Source organism: Pan troglodytes, chromosome 10, assembly GCF_028858775.2.
Source record: "Pan troglodytes isolate AG18354 chromosome 10, NHGRI_mPanTro3-v2.0_pri, whole genome shotgun sequence".
Lineage (NCBI taxonomy): Eukaryota > Metazoa > Chordata > Mammalia > Primates > Hominidae > Pan > Pan troglodytes.
Genome location: NC_072408.2, coordinates 24260648 through 24278786, shown reverse-complemented (window position 1 = coordinate 24278786; position 18139 = coordinate 24260648). Strand labels below are relative to the sequence as shown.

The 18139-nt window shown below is 35.2% G+C and overlaps 1 long non-coding RNA gene across 1 annotated transcript in view; it reads left to right on the top strand.

Moving 5' to 3' along the window:
* The window catches only part of LOC134807428 (uncharacterized), an 81142-nt gene that overhangs the window by 17108 nt on the left and 45895 nt on the right, over positions 1–18139 (top strand). The window contains exon 2 of the long non-coding RNA XR_010147895.1: positions 733–857. This is a non-coding gene — a long non-coding RNA (uncharacterized LOC134807428). The remainder of the gene's footprint in view (positions 1–732; positions 858–18139) is intronic.

Below are 18139 nucleotides of genomic sequence, written 5' to 3'. Positions count from 1 at the left end.
TAACTTCAACCACATACAAAAACTATACTTTTATATCCCCCACACACATGCTCTATTTTAATGTCAAACTTTATACCTTTTTATATTGTATATCCATTAATGCACTTTGGTGCTTATTGTTATTTTTAATATTTTGTCTTTTAACTTTTATAACAGGATTAAAATAGGTTATACACCATCATGATAGTATTGAAATATTATGTATTTGTTTATATATTCACCTATACCAATGAGATTTAGACTTTTGTATGCTCTCATATTGCTGTTTAAAATCCATTTACTTCAATTTTAAATCTCTGTTTAGCACCTCTTGTGAGGCAGTTTTATCAATGACAAATTCTCTCAATTTTGCCTGTCTGGACGGTCTTTATGTCTCTATTTTTTAAAGATAGGATCGCCCAATGTAAAATTTTTGTTTGGCAGTTTTATTCTTTCAGCCCTGTGAATATATCATTTCATTTTCCTCTGGCCTGCAAGGTTTAAATTTTGTTCATGTATTGCTTTCTTATTTTTGTTTAATTGTTGACTTGTGTTCTCTTGTAGCTCCTGAGCTTAGAAAAAAATATTTTGAATTTTTTGTCAGGCAGGTTGTAGATTTCTCTATCTTTAGGATTACTTACTGGAGCTTTATTTTCTTCCTTGTAGTGTCAAGTTTTGTATTCTTCATGATCTTTGTATCCTTGCATTGGCATATGTGCATTTAAAGACGTAATCATTTCTTTCAATCTTTAGGGGATGGCTTTGCCAGGAAAAGTCCTTCAATAGCAGCCTGGCCAAAGATTCTGGGCAAATAAGTTGGCTGGGTCCATGGGCAATCAAGATTCTGGGACCTGCAATCAAACTTGCTGCTGGCGTTTGTAAGTGTGCCTTCTACCAGGGGCTATGGGCTGGCTGTGAGATACACAGGTAGGTTGTTGAGAGACCTCTTCCCCTTTTCTTAGTTGTCCTACCTTCAATCAATCTAGCCATGCAAATTCCCATAGTGATTTGGGTGAAGCACACCAGAAGTAGCCCCCTTGGGCCTCATTCTTAAATTTGGGGTAAGTTGGATCCTCAGTTTGCACTTTTTTTTTTCTCCATGGAAGAAATTGTGGGCCAAAGGGATCCCTCTTGGCACTGTGCTTTGTCAGCTTGTGGGAGAGATGGTTTGGGTAAAGTGGAACTGGTGTTCTTACCCTTTTTAATAAATCTTTTATCCTTTCTGTGCCCCACCTGGGTGTTTTAACCTCTAATCTGAATTCTAGAGACCTCATGAAGGTATTTTTCCCATGAATAGTTGTTAAATAAGTCTTTCTGTGAGGGATAAAGGCTGAGGCCACCTATCCTACCATCTTTATGACCTCTTTCCCATTTTTTAAATCAAAGCTTATGCCGATTTCTTAACAACAAAGATTGGAAGTTAATACTCTTTTCCTGTGTATGTGTGTGGGATGTACATAAACAACTAATAATGCTTCACTAAATTTTTTAGATTGCTGCAGATTTTTTTTTACTACAAAATATTCAGAACAGTCTAAAATGCTGTAAATTTGAAAGTGGATGAATCCATTTTTAAATGATATTTCTATTTTCTTTCTAAAATTTCAAAAAATAATATCTTCCAATATTAGTACGGTGTACTTAAACAAGATAGAACTAAATTGTGTAGGATAAATTTACCAACTGAGGAGCACCTTTGACAAAATAGTGCCTGAACAAGCTATGTATCGATCTGGAGGTGTCCCAGTGCCATAGCTGAAAGTCAGGCTTACCAATCGAGGGAAAATGGGAAATCTGGAAAGCATCTAATTCATTGTGCAACTTTTTCTCAGTTAACCATATATCCAAGGCAAACACTTGCTTCTATTTCCTCAAAATAGACAAGGCAATATGCCTGGTTGGGTTTAGTCTAAACTTAATACTACACTTAATTTAATGAATAGATTAAGCATGAAGAGAAGATGATCTCACAATTCAAAAGCTCTAGACATAACACTATTTTTTACATGTAAGAAGTGGATTTTTTATGTCATTGAGGTCTTTTTTAATATGAAACTTGTCTGCTTTCTTAAAGTAGGATATGAAAGGGGGGCACATTTTTATGGAAGTTTTTTTTTCCTTCCAGAGATCTGAAAGAAATTTTGATTATCCATTTTATTCAGCATATTATTATCAAAGAAGAGTACAAAATTAATGTTTCCTTATAATTTTGCTAGTATTTTATAGCATAATTGTAAAAATTTTATTACTTCTATATATTTTCCTAGCCATAGTGCCATGTATTGGATCCAGTCAGCTTATCTTATTCAAAACTGATTATAACTATAATAATCATAATAAATTTGGGTCTTTCTAAGGTTTTAAAGATTCTTTACAAGCCATGAAAATATGTTGTAAGTGCTAATAAAGTGAATCATAAGTACTTTATTGACTTTTAAAATATGTCAGAATGCATAAAATGCTAAACATATTTAAATGTAAACTTATTTGCAATGATTTTCTTTTTCTGCCAACAATGTAACTTTGGAAAATCAAACATTCTCCCTACTACAACAGTGATAATTCACAAAAAAGCCTGATATCATCTCCAATTCAAAGAACTCAACTGTGTTGTTTCATCACTGAGGAAAACTACATATTTGCATATAAAAAAATGCTTCATGGAAAATATAATTTCTCTTGAGATTTCAGCGGGTACCTAATTATAAATAGTTATCTGATTTATTTAATTATGACAATAAAGAATAATCATTAAGATGGTTGTTTTCTAAATAATTGGTGTTTTCATAAGCATAACAAAAGCAAAAAATGGTCACCATAGGCTACATAGCCCATGAATACTACATTGAAGATCATCAAATCCCAAAAGAGACTGACACTAGGTGCAACTTTTTCGCAGTTAACAAGATATACAAGGTGAACATTTGCTTTTATCCCCTCAGAACAGACAGGGGAATATGCTTGGGTGGGTTTAGTCTAAAATTTATACTTCATTTAATGAATAAATTAAGCATGCAGAGAAAATGATCTCACAATTCAAAGGCTGTAGATATAAGAAGATTCTTTACATGTAAGAAAGTGGATGACTTTTTTTTTTTTACGTAATTCAGTGTATTCCACGGCATTGTATGTTCTAAGTCAGTCTCCATGAAAACCTCAAAGAGACAGCCTTTTGGTAATTCATTAAACTGTTAAGGCATGAGAAATCACATAGTAGGGAGTAAGGATTTTCTAAAGATAGACTGTTGGGAGAGAAAGGTGCTTTTTCTGAAGACTTTTCTGGGAAAATGATCTTCTCTACAACAAATGAAAAACCAGAACAGTTCAATAGGTATTTAACATTTTGCAAGATATCCAGTGCTATCAAAATTCATCCCAGATTTTCAAGATTGAGTTCTGGTTATCCCTTTTAAATCATATATGACACCCAGCAACCTCTCTCACTTACCTTCATAGTTCTATCAGACTTACCTTCATTGTTCTATCAGACTTAGTTCTTCGTAAGAGAAGCAAACATCAAATAATGTATCTTCTAAGATGCATTTGAGACCCAGATACTGAAAGTAGAATAGCATGCCATTTTGGTCATTTGACATATTCAAAGAGAACCCAAATAAAGCAAGTAGCTTCACTTGAAGGTGGAGAGTTGACTCTCTGGAACAAAACAAGATATCTTAATTTACTCTGATAATAAACAATTTCTATATTCTGATATGCAGAAAAAATGCGAGAAAATACCTTTTGTAAAACTATAGATTGAATGTAGATTCTGCATGTCTTTCAAGTGTAATTTCTCCAGGTCTATCAGTTGTTATCTCCCATAGTCAATCAAACTTCAATTCAATTCTTTATTAGCAGTGTGATCTTAGAGAAATTCCTATTATTAGCCACAGCTCCTCATCTGCAAAATGGGATCATTACTACTATCTATTTCCTAGAATTATCTTCAGCATTAAATAAGATCATACATGCCACAATCCTTTAATGCCACCTTCAATACCACCATCCTCACCACTAAAATGATGATTCACAGATTATATCATGATGGAGAAAAAGTAAGGAAACTCATTTGGTAGTCATACTTCATTATTATAATTGCAGCTTTGTTGTGACTATCTCAAAATTTGATGTCCTGGAAAAAAAATAGCATTACCTTCCTTCCAGATTTGTTTGCCCTTTGTTTATTTTCCTCTTGTTCTTCAGCATTGATATAAACTGACATCAAGTGCCAGAATTTAGTTGCATACCCCATAATTTTGAAAAAGATAAATTACTTGCTGTGGGATAATTTTAACATTCAGCGCCTGTGTAATAAAGTTCTGCACCTTTCATCTTTGTGATTGGAAAGACCCATAGCTAGGCATAGAGACCAATGTTTATAATTCTTATAGAATTGGAGTAACTTGGAAGCAATAATAGAATGTTAACAACAGCAACATGAAAAAAAAAAAACATTAAATTTAGAAAGGAGAAAAAGAGAAGGCAACAATTTGAGAAAACTCCAGTAAGGGATTTCAGTTGCCATTAGGATATGTTCCAAAAATAAGGACCCCAGGGAACTTAGATTAATCCATCATTTATCTTACCCACGAGGTGGATCTGTAAATGACTTCATTGATCCACAGCTGTGTTCAGTATCTTACACAACAGTGGATCAGGCAGAAATAAGATTGTGTGGGCAAAGGGGCATTAATAGAAAAGATTGAGCTAGAATTAGTTTCTCAGATTCTTTGCTAGTGTGTCCTGACAGCTTCCACCTGTTTGGTTTTAAACTCAAAGGAAATTTCTTCTTACATGATTATTATCATGGAATGCTGTTCAACGCTGAAGCAATTCCTTTCACTGTTTCCATTGGCCAAATGAAGGAGATTTCTAAAGACATGCTATCAGATCATTTTCTCATCACTGATCTGTGATGTTTATAGTTTAGCAGCTATTTACAGGGGAGTTAAAGCTGATCTGTAAAATTTAAAAATGTATATTTTAATTAAAATCAAATTCAGCTCAGAGGCAACAATTTAATATTCTTTGTGACTAAATCCCAGGGAGGTCCCAGATTAGCATAGATTCATGTTCCTTGAAATTCAGAACATCTTCCAGATACCATCTTGCTGTTCCTTCAAGATCAGAAAAGGAAATGTATTGGCATTATGCACTGCTCTAGGTGAAAGGAGTGTGTCTTACAGAAGTAGCTCTGGCAGCACAAGGTTGCTACAAATCTCTGACAATACTATCATCTGACCCATGTGGGTTTGTAACTTCAAGAACAATCCTGCTGGTATACATTTGCAAAGGTCACCTGAAAACATTATTAAAGCAGCATATGTCTATGTGTTTCAAAATGAACTCAATTTTGGTTCTGACATGGCAACACTGAGAATCAGCCCATTGAGAGATTTGCTTAATTTCCTATATTACTTATTGAGGCCAAATTTTTTATTGGAAAGAAGTCTGGTATTTGAATAAAGAATCTAGGAATACCGAACAAGATTTTTATTCTGTCACACAGATGAACTGTCTCTCTTTCCCAAAACAAGTTTCTGCTTTACATCTTAATCAGTGCACTTTTCCGTTACTGCCCTTGCTTATGAGAGAATTGGTGCATGACTCAAATATTGACCAGACATGTGGTCCTCTTGCCATCAGATGTAATTTGGCTTGCCCAGTGGTAATTCTATGCATGTGGCCACTTGTGGGGAACTTGCATTGATATTACATCGCTTCCTTTTATTGGTTAGCAGAGATTACTTTGTCTCCTAAACTATTTTCCTGCAAATTCTTAGTTTGGTAAGAGAAATGGCAGGTGAATATGTGTAGAATAAAAAGAGAGCCACATATCTATTATTTGAACATCTTTTTAAAATGCAACATGTGGGCAAAGAAGTCGTTTCAAAAGTTGGTTGGTTGGTTATGTGACCAGTGTTAATGATAATATCTTGGGTGCAATGCATGTCACTCTCTGTCACCCAACATAACTAAAAGCTTTATATGCATATACACTTTGTGTAAGAGGGTTGAGTGTAACTAAAATAGAAAACCAGAGTTACAAGTCTGAGTATGCAAGAATGACAAAAGAGTCAAGTAAAGTGTGATAAAGGAGACTAAAAGATTAACAGAAAGAATAGAGACCTTGAGAACATAAATTATAAAGAATTGGCAAAAATCTTGGAGAATACATAGCGGTTTTAAAAGGTACTGAATTTTAATTTAAATCTCAGAGTATAAGAGAGCACTTGATAATATTTGGTTACATAATTTAAACAATAAATAAATAATTTTTTCTCTATAAATAGCTTCATTTCTGACTGAGTTTAGCATACTTTGGTCTACAAAATGAGGCAGGAAGGTTTTTCCAGTCTTTTATAATTTTATGTTATCCAAAAAGTTGAAATGTATACTAAATATAATGTGGGCATAAGTCAGGACTACGTCTGTGAAATTGACAAAAAGCAAACAAACATATACTAGCCGAAATATGAAAACAAATATATTGCCCTCTTTATCTGGCAAATTAAAGGGCTTTCAGATCCAATGATTCAAAGAATGTGACCAAGTTATTTATTCTTTTAAGTGCCATCTTGTCATCTTTTGGAAGGCAAGCTCTTAGGAAATAATGAATTCCTTGTCAATGTAATTTGCATGACAAAATTGAATGATTCACATATTATAGAGATAATTTTAGGCTATGGATAGAGGTCACGTGTATACCCAATGAGATCAATGTCCTTGAAACCTCATGATTCCATGACACTAGTAATTCTTTTATCAAGAGTCTAGAAATACAGACTTTAAACTGTTAAAAAACATATGCTTGGTAAGCATCTAAGCTAATGCATGTGGGGCTTAATATCTAGATGATGGGTTGATAGGTGCATCAAACCACCATGGCACACATTTACCTATGTAACAAACCTGCACATTCTGCACATGTATCCTGGAACTTAAAATACAATTGAATTAAAAAAAATCTTCCTTTCATACTGTCACCCCCACTCGACTGGTCTTCTTTTCTCTGGAGACCTTTGAATGCTTTGACAGTATCATCAAAATCACGGCTGTCCCTTCCCCTCACTGCTAAATGTGAAATGCTGTGGTAGTGTGAAATATAAAAGCAACATCTTGGAAATGGTGCCCTCTCCAAATCCTTGGGTCTGGTCTGGCTCTGGCCCACCCTAGGGACCCTAGGGACAGTGGGTCATTTTCTACAGCAGCTCAGGCCCAGCTTTAACATCAACCCCAAGGCCAAAAAAGAAAATGTACCTTTCTTCTGTGGGGCTCAGAAAACAATACCCCAAAATGAAGGCTTCAGAAATAGCCTCAGAAATAAAAGTTTTTCTCTGACCTTCTGCTTTCCTGTCTCTCAGTCCCATTCTCCATCCGAGGCTAGAAAGAGAATCTAGAATCCCTCTTCTCCAATGCAAGTTACAGAAATCAGAATGCTTTTTCCCCAAAGCCAGCCATAAAACCTAAAACTGTTACTCTAATTTTCCCTTCAACTTTCTGTGTGAAAACGGGCCATAAAGAAGTTATCTGACCTAGCTTGTTTGACTGTAGGTCACAAGATTCCCATTCCAGAGAGGGCCCTGCCCCATACCCAGAAGAAAGGAATGCTGCTCAGAGAGGCCAAGAAGAGTCTAGACAGACAGGCTTTGCTGGGTTTCCCGACTCAGGCTATTAGCATTAGACCAGACTTTTTTGTGCAATTGTGTTTCCACACAGCTGTCCATACTTTGTTGAACCTAAGCATAAAAATGGAAAATCTCCCCTATATTTTTGAGTTTTCATTCTGTATGCTCTCATGTATACATACATGTTAAATAAATTTGTATGCCTTCCCCCACCAGACACAAAAAAACAGATGCTTTAGTGACTGTAGTTAATAATAACATATTGCATATTTCAAAATAGCTAGAAGAGAGGATTTTTAAATGTTCTCACCACAAAGAAATGAAAATATTTGAGGCGATGGATATGCTAATTATCCTGATTTGATCATCATGCAATGTATAGATGTATCAAAACATCACGTTTTACCCCATAAGTATATACAATTATTTGCCAATTAAACAATAAAATAAAACTTTAGAGAAACAAAAAACAGAGACTTACAAAATCAGTTAAAAGAAAAGATAAATAATGTATGCGATTATAATGGGAAATCAAGTTTTAAAAATCAAATTCCAATTTACATGCAGATTCTCAGGAATAATATCAGTATTTTAATTGACAAGTAGTTTTTTTTTTTTATTTTGTGGAGAGAGGGACAAGGTTTTAATACAACCATCCACCCAGACAGCTAGCCAGTCAGGCAGCCATTTGTTACTCATTTATAAATAAATAGTGAGCAGCAAATATATACCAAGCCTTTTTCTAAGAGCATGAGATACATTGGTGATCTTATTAGACATGGCCCCTGCCCTCATGCAACTCATATTTCTAGTGGGAAAGGCAGATACAAAGTAGGTTCAAAAATAAATACTTTACATTAGAATGGGGAAGGAGTTATATAGGACGGTCAGGAAAGGTCTCCCCAAAGACCCGACATTCAACTTGAGATGAAATTTGAGGTCTCATCATTGAGCAAAGAAAAGCAAAGGGTATTCCAGTAGAGCCAGTATCAACAAAGGTTTTGAAGGTAGCAAAGAGCTGGCCAGATCAAAGATATGAAGAAAATCTTTATCATCGAAGTCAGAGAGAAAAGAATGGTATTAGATAAAACTGTGGCAGGAAGCCAATGCCAGATTATGTACATTTGGAGTTTGTACTTTATTTTAAATGCAGTAAGAAACCATGGCCAGGCACAGTGGCTCGCGCCTATAATCCCAGCACTTTGGGAGGCTGAGGCAAGTGGATCTCCGGAGTTCAGGAGTTCGAGTCCAGCCTGGCCAACATGATGAAACCCCCGTCTCTACTAAAAATACAAAAATTAGCTGGACGTGGTGGCAGCCGCCTGTAATCCCAGCTACTCAGGAGGCTGAGGCAGGAGAATCTCTTGAACCCAGGAGGCAGAGGTTGCAGTGAGCCGAGATAGCTAGATAGCACCATGTACTCCAGCCTGGGTGACAAGAGCAAAATTCCGTCTCAAAAAAAAAAAAAAAAAAAGAAAGAAAGAAAGAAAAAGAAACCATTAAACCATTTTACATAGGAAAGAAACATGGTATTATTATTTTATAAAAAACTTCAAAAGCAGATGAGTAGAAAATGTATTGAAAGTGAGAAAGAGTAGAAGCAAGGGGAAAATTAATGGATTTGAGATATAATGTAAGGTGAAAATGATAACTTATGCTACTAAATTGAAAAACTATGTTTTAGGCAATGCTGAAACCATAAACCAGTTTGAAAACTCTACCTAATAATAAAGACAGCACCCTCCCTCCAGTGGTAGCAGCCCTGATATCATTTACTGTTTGTTAACAATAAGTTCCCACTAAATAATGGAGAAAAAGACTCACAGCAGTTTCTCCAAAAAAAAGCAATATTCTGTGTTGATTGAGTCAATACAGGTTTTGCTAACTTCCTAAAATTTTCATAATCCTTGTAGGTAATGACTACCAAATTGTATGGTGAAACAGTTAACAATAACACTTTAAAAAAAGAAAGAATAACCTGTATCTGAATAGTACTTTGCCATCACGTTTCTCCTTCATTTTCTTGAGATATTACACATCTGTGCAATAGGTATTATTATTCATGTTTTACAGATAAAAGTAACTGAAGGTCCCAAAGGTTAAGTGACTTGTCTAAGGTTGCAAAACTAAAAAAGCAACAGTCCTGATCAAACCTAGGTCTTCTGACTTTTAACCATTAACTCATTCCAACATGTAACACTGCCTTCTCCATGCAAATTGGATCTGTCCTGCTTTGTCTCATGCTTAAATATGAATTTGTATGAAGTGACTATATTAAAAATTTGCTTGTAATACCAAGCTAGCAGGAATAGTCACAGAAAGAAGAAGCAAATTTAGCCTCTTTAGTCAAGCCTTGGCCTTTCTGTTTAGACTGCAAATTAGCACTGATTGTGTTAGAGGTTTCCATGGTGTAGGCACTAGTCTCTCATGAACTGAACTTACATCGTCAACATTTAAAGCTGAAAGCCATTAGACAACAGCAACTGAGGTCACTTGTTACCATTAAGAATTTATGCAGCACTTTATATTTGGAAAGAGGTCAATGAAATGTAGACAGATTTGAGTGCTGCCTAAATGGACAAATCTGTGCTGGCATCCCAACAGCACAGTCGCTTCATAGTACAGTTTTTATCCCTTTTGATTTATGACAGAATGTGGTATTTATAACACAGTGCACAGTTTAATATGTACAGACCTTCACTCATACTAAACCAAAAAATACCATATTTGTTTTAAGTTAACAGCTTTATCATTAACTATTCCTGGGCATCAGTAAACTTGTAAAAGATCCAATTTATTCCTTGGTCCCCAGGTATTCAAGAAAAAAAAAATCTTAGATGTATCAGGCTTAGTTTGTATTGAAACAATTTAGCATAGTTTGATAGTTGTATTCTTTGAAGTCAAGGCACACACAGCTTTCAATTCTTTTGTCTGACCTTCTGGTAATTCTGTGACTTTTAGGTAGGTCATTTAACTTTTCTGTACCTTTAATAGCATTTCTTAGGGGTTAAAGAAAACATGTGGGTATCATTTATTATCTTTGGCCACCTAGCCACTAATGTAACTCCCACTAATCCTAAGCTGCTGTTCCCGATATTATACTTACTTTTTTAATCCTCCCTTGTGGTTATGAGGCAGACACTCGAACTATAATTTGTCAATCACCAAAGTTACCCTAGATATTGATTTAGGATCTAGTGATGCAAGAATTAGGGGACCCCCACAGAAGTGGCAGCAGCTATATCTCTTTCTCCAGGGGCAGAGGTAGGCAGTGTTGGCAACAATGTCCACTGTTTGGTACCCATCTTTTCATTCGGCACACCAGATGCCATGTGGGCGTCTAGTGTACAGGAAGGGAAGTGGGACTGTCACTAAACCGATTCTCCCCCATGCTTTTGAGTTTTCCTTCTGGTTCTTCTTGGCCCCTTACAGATCTACTCTGGGTTTTCCAATTCTTTTTCAAATAACCATTTGCTTCTGGCTAAATCATCCCAATCATCCCTTGTTGCTTGCACCAATGAACCTTCGACTTACAATAAAAGTAGTGAATTGGGTATCTGACAGTTTTATGTATTAGCTTTGAAGTTTTTGAAGAATTTTCTTTTATATTACTTCTCTTAATCATTGCAGTAATACAATGAAAAGATTAACAATTTACTGAAGAGACTGGTGGTCAGAGAGGTCTCATGAGGTTCCCAGTATTACGTTTGGGAACTACCAGGATTAATTCTTTTATTTTCCTGAAAGTATATTTGGTTTTTATTATTAAATCATAACTGTTCAGACATAACATTTATGTGGGTTCTTGGGTATCCATTTTAATAAAGATCAACAATGCATATTTAAGTCATAAGATGTTGCATACAAGACAATTTCATTTATGTAGAGCAACCAGCCACCCTCAAATAGCACACTTACTATGGCTATTATAACATCAAACTTTGCATAAAGTAGACATTTTGACAAGATTCCATCAGTTTCCAATCTCCTATCATGCATTATAAAACAAAAATGTATGATTTTCTAATTTTCAAGAAGCAGAGGAATATTATAATGTAAAAATTTCACATTTATTATAAAATATCCCAAATTAAAATTTTACTGATTCCTATAGAATATAAATTTGTGATTTTAAATAAAAATCCAGAAGTACTCAAATATATGATTTCCTAGAAGTCTCAATATCTTATTCAAGATGCACTACACTACAAATATGTTACTTATTTCTTTGAGAACTTAAAATATTAATTTTAATGGTCAACAAATGCCTCACGGAAAAATCATATTGTATGCTAAGATTTCAAATTGGTACAACAACTTTGGTTAATGGCACAAACTCAAGTTGAACATGTGCAAACTCTATAACTCAGAAATCCCCCTTCTATGCATGTACTTAGAGGAACAATTGCATCTTTCTAACCATGAGGAGCATACAAGAATATTAATTATGGCACTGCTTATAATGACAAAATATTAGAAATAAACCAATGTCAATCAACACGAGAATGGATAAGTTGTGGTATATTTTTACAATGCATTATAAAACATTAGAAAGAATAAATGATAGCTGCACACAAAATGGATGGATCTCAAATACATAGTATTAAGTAGAAAAAAAGCAGCAAGTCAGAAAAAAAAATCATGCTTTATGATTTCATTCACCATAGTTCAAAAAGAGACAAATCTAAATGATATTTGCAGGTTGCATATAAATGTAGCAAACTGTAGAGAAAAGTAAGCTTTTAAAAACTACAAAATTCATGGTAGCTTTTACTCCTGAAAAAGGCAAGAATGTGGTGAACCTTTAAAATGTATTGGTGGTATGATTAAATGAGTGATTATTTTATTTGTATTTTAGTAACTTAAACTACAAGTACGACTGAATTCTTCAAATAACAGATTTTAAGAATGAGTATATATGTGATTTACCTATTAATCATCCTAAGTATTCAATTGTTGAAAGGGTTCACAGATCTCAAATAGTTTATGCTCATGAAATAGCTTTATCACAGGCTGAGGTACGATATAGCAAGAGCAGGAAAAGTCTGCATTCCATGGGTCCTCACTTTTAATGCAGTCAACATGACTACAGTGTAGTCTTCTTTTTCCTACTTCCACTGGTCAAGTTGCACAGAACATATTGTGTCAAGCTCTCAAACTGCTACCTTGTAGCTACGTCACTACCAGAAAGTTCAATGTCTTCTTCTTCCAGGGGGTTCTCTTAGAGTGAACTGGTCTGTTCACACAGGTGTAGGCACATTCTAACTTTCTAACTGTGTGACATTTCTTAACCATTAAAACAACATCTACCTGCTTATGGTGGCTCAAGCACATACCTACACACCCCTCTACTCTGCAACCCACTTCCCAGGAGAGGCTCTACCAGACAAGTTGCAATCCATAAATTCAATTAAAATTACTAAGTAATGCTGATGGACTAATGCAAATTGAGGAACTAAGAAACCTGTGGTCATAGAGCACCATTTTCATAATTAATAGGTTTCCTAGTACTGGCCAAGGGTCAGTACTTCTGGGTATAAGTATGGGGTCAATCCAGAGCAGGTGAGAGTAACGCATGCTATGCAGTATATATTATGACACATGTGCACCACTGATAGGGTAGTATTGACTACATGCCAAAAATATGAGTAATTATTAACTAGCCTATGTGTTTCTATATCCATCTAATCTTGATTGCTAAGCCACTTAACCCCTACCTCTAGGCTTAGTCCAGCTGCTGATTTTTGGAAAGCCTCTGTTCCTAAGTAGAAGCAGTGTAGGGAGTATCTTCTTCAGCCAGCCTCAAATGTGCCTTCTCAGTGGTTTCTTTTTTAACAGCTTTGTTTTTAACAATGACTATAATAAGGAATACCACTTAGTAAGAACCTTTTACATTAAGCACTGGACTTAATAAGAAAAAAATTATTATCTCATTCAATGTTACAACAAGAAAATTGGAAGAAATTGAGATTCTGGACATTTACTTAACTTTCCCAAGGCTACAAAAAAAAGCATGTCAGTTAAACATGCTTTCAGTTGCAAGTATCAAAAACTTGATCATAATGTGCTAAACAAATTGGGGCTTATTTTTCTCTCATAGCAAGAAATAAATAGCTCTGGCCTACGCTGTACAATAACATCAGCACTAGGTTCTCTATGATACGTTCAGCCTTCTTAAGTTGCAAGAGAGCTGCTACAGTGACATGAATTGTATTTGCATTTGAGGCAGGAAGGGGAAAGGGGCAACATCAGTCAAAAAAAAAAAAGGTCCCTCTTATTAGGAAAATGAAGTAAAATTTTCTACTGACACTCCCAACAAATTCTCCTTAGTTCTTATGTAGAAGTGTCACACGGACACTCTCAACTGCTGGAGAGAGGCAAAGAAGAAAGTATTTAGACTTGGATGTTGTGTAGGCCAACAAGAGTGTGTGTTAGCCAGTTAAGGGTAGTGCCTGAATTCAAAAATTAATATTAAGCAGTCACTCCTCTCATTCTCTTTGAATTAAATTGGTGTTCTCTTTCCACAATCAGGTTTTATTTTTGGTTTGTTGTTTTTATCTTGCATTTGAGTCCTTACCTTGATTCCCTATGAAGAACACTAATTTCTCTGAGAATGCTCTCCTACCATCTCTTACTCCACTGACCATCTGTTCTTTGCTCCTCAAAGCAGAGTGTGCACTTTTCTGGGCATCTATAATATCTTCTTATTTTGATCTGCTGGCTTGATCCATCCTTCCACTTGATACAATTATGGTCATTTGTTTTTCTCATTAGTCCATTTATTGCACCCAGAATATAACCTAGCATTTTCTCTTAAGATTGTGCCTGGGATGGCTTCTTTTCAATGACTGTCAATTATTTCAGCCACAACACATTGTCATATTGGAATTGTCTCAGAACACCACACCTATAGACAGATCTCTATCTTCTATGAAGAAAAGTAGAAGGTATTGTCTACCATCTGTTTGAAAAATAATCTCTTGCCCTATAAAATCTGTTGATATATTTGTTATCAGGTTTTTTTTATTTTAAATTTTAGAAAACTACAGTTTAATAGAAAGAGTATTGAATTTATAAATTGCTTTGGGCAGTTTGGCCATTTTAATGATGTTGATTCTTCCTGTCCACAAGCATGGAATGTTTTTCCATTTGTTTGTGTCATCTCTGATTTATTTCAGCAGTGTTTATTAGTTCTGCTTGTAGAGATCTTTCACCTCCCTAGTTAGTTGTATTCATAGGTATTTTATTCTCTTTATGGCAATTTTGAATGAAAGTTCATTCCTGATTTGGCTCTTGGCTTGACTGTTGTTGGTGTAGAGGAATGCTAGTGATATTTTCCACACTGATTTTGTATCCTGAGACTTTGCTGAAGTTGTTTATTAGCTTAAGAAGTTTTTGGGCTGAGACGATGGGGTTTTCTAGATATAGGATCATGTCATCTGCAGACAGGGATAGGTTGACTTGTCCTCTTCCTATTTTAATATCCTTCATTTCTTAATCTTGCCTGATTGCACCAGTCAGGACTTCCAGTGCACAGGAGATATAGGCAATGCCAAAGCTGTGCATCAGGCAAGACTCGCATTCCTCCCTCCTCCGTCATGGCCCACAGCCTCATCACCATGAGATGGCTTGGAATCTGTCTAAATTAACTCTATTATACCTTTTGTTTCTGTTTACTTCAGTCCCCAAAGGAAGGCGAAGACCTCTTGTTATCTCTCATCATCTAGAATCCCATCCTTATAAGGTTTCATGCATCCCTAGTGTCATCTTTTCTTTTGTGCTTCACCAATTCCCAAAACTCTTCCACTATTCCGCCTAAAACAGGGGTACCAATCGCTTTATTCTTATCTTTTCTGAACATTCTCTTCACCTTCCAGTTTTAATGGAAACTTGACCATTTTCTAAGCACACTGGTTTCCTGGAAATTCTCTCACATGCTACTTCTCTGTCCATACCTTTCAAGTTACCAAGCTTGGAAGTACAGCAAGTATTTATCATTGTTACTTCCAGACCATTTCTCATCTCTACTCTATTTACGAATAGAAATGGGAGAAAACAATTTTAAAACCATGTCAGTAGCTTTGTCAAACTCTACTCTTCTTCTGTGCAATTATCTATAAAATATATCCTTTTTTTATTCGTCGTTTGTTTTATCTCCATATTCTCTCTCATATTTCTCCTGTCAGTATTCTTGGTAACTTTAATAATTTCATAAACAATCCTTCAAATGCGGCCTTTTAGTTTTTTAACATTCTCTGCTTTGATCATCTGATCTGATCTACCTCTACTTTAAACATACACTCCCATAATTAGACGCTAACCGCTTCTATTACCAGCAACTAAAACCCCTTCACATAACATCAATGGTAATAATTTCTCTCTGACAATTTCTGATTTATCCAGTGCATCCTCTCTAGAACCTTAATTCAACAACTTTCTTTATATCTAAAAACTATGAACATTTTATCTAATAATTTTTCTACTCTAGCCTTCCTCCTTTATGTCTCATTAGTTGTGCTCTGTAGTTTATGGTCTATTATTAAAACTACTGCTAAAACATATCCACATAGCCCCACATTTCTTGCACTTTCTCCATTGGTCATACCTCCCGGATAAAGCCCAACCCTGGATTACTACAACTCTTTTTCTGTTCTTTGCACCTAAGCAAATAAATGTGATTTAGAAGCACATAACCCAAAAGGCACAAACATATTAATTGGTCTCAGGCCATTAAATATAGGTGTTACTTGACATTTCTGTTACATTTTGTTGTCCCTATTATCATTATTCAATCTCTCTCATTAAAAACTATTTTATACTTTCTCCAATAACTGTCCCAACAAATCCACTCTTGGAAAATAAGCTTAATTCCTATTTCACTACTAGTATAAGCACAATCAGAAGAGATATCATCTATAATTTCATCTATACCCCATCAACCTACCTGCATCTATACTCCAGCTTATTTCCTGTAACCACATGTGAACCATCACACTGCTATTTAATATCAACTTTTACATATGTGTGTATTTTTTAACTCATTCCTCCTATTTGCTAAAAATTATTTCTTCAAAAATTTTGCCCTCTTTAATATTAATTATTTCCTTTCTACTAGATCATTTCAACAGCATATAAACATGTGATAGCATCTTCCATAATGAAAAGGTAATTTAATCCCAATCACATTGTCTCATCTATTCTCCTTTTTAAAATCCCTCTTAAAAATAAAACTCCCAGAAATGCACACCTGTAATATTTAAGTTCCTCTTTTTGCTCTTCAGCCAACACCAATCATTCCTTCTTCCATCCCTTCTTAGAAAACTGCTGTTTCAATGTCATAAATCATGAATTATTCAGGCAGTGGTTTATTAGGAGCCCTCATCTTGCTTCACCTAAAGGATTTAACACAATTGTTCATCATCTACCTCATGAAACAATTTGTTCACTTGGCTTCTGGAATATACTCGTTCACAGTTCTACTCCTACTTACAGGCTGTTCTTCATCTGCCCCATCTGCTGCATCCTCATCTTCTTGGAGTCCCTTAGGGATGTGTCCTTGGACCTCTTCTCTTTTATTGTTCATGCTCTTTCTGTTGCAATCTCATCAGGTCTCATGGCTTTGATACTGTCTGTATACTGATGACTCTCAAAAGTATATCTCTATCTCAGACCAAGAGCATGAGCTCCAGATTTGCTTACCCAACTATTCCCTCACTTGGATTTTAGATAGCTTAACATATCCCAATCTGAATTTTTAATTTACTTCTTCAAATGTGAATTTCTAATTTACTTCTTCAAATGCGATCCTCCCTTGTGTTCTGCAGCTCAGTGAGTGGCAACCTTTACCTTCAGTTGCTTAGGTTAAATTTTTTAAGTCATTTTGACACCTCTTTCTCTTCATTCCACATCAAACTTGTCAGCAAATTCCTTTGACTTGGATTTCAAAATGTATAAAATATCCAATCTTATCTCATAACTTTTGTTATGATCACCATAACTGGTGTTACCAGGATTATTGCAATAGTGTTCTACTTCAGAGGTCTACAAATTATTGCCTGAGGGCTAACTTACTTGTTCATATCTTTTGTGCATTTTGACGTGGATTGTTTATCTTTTACTTATTGATATGTAGGCAATAGTCATATATCCTAAATAGTACTCATTTGTCTGCTGTGTATTTTGCATCTGTCATCTTCTAATCTTTAGCTTACTTTTTACTATGATTTATAGTATTATTAGTGTACAATTTTTCACACATTTTACCAGCTAACTAAATTTTAAATTCCCTGAGGACATTGTCCCTTACCTGCTACTTTAGTATCCTACTATGGCTAACTCATCATGAGTGTTTAATCAACATTTGTCGGTTGATTGATCCAAAATACTGCATTTCACTTGAGTGAAATTTTCAGTACACAGCACACAGGTAACAAAGTTATAATATTCAGCAGTCTGTACTAGCACTGACCTGTACCCTATCAGCAGCCAGAAATGAGCTTTGGAGGATAAGCTGGTTTCTCATGTTCCACTGT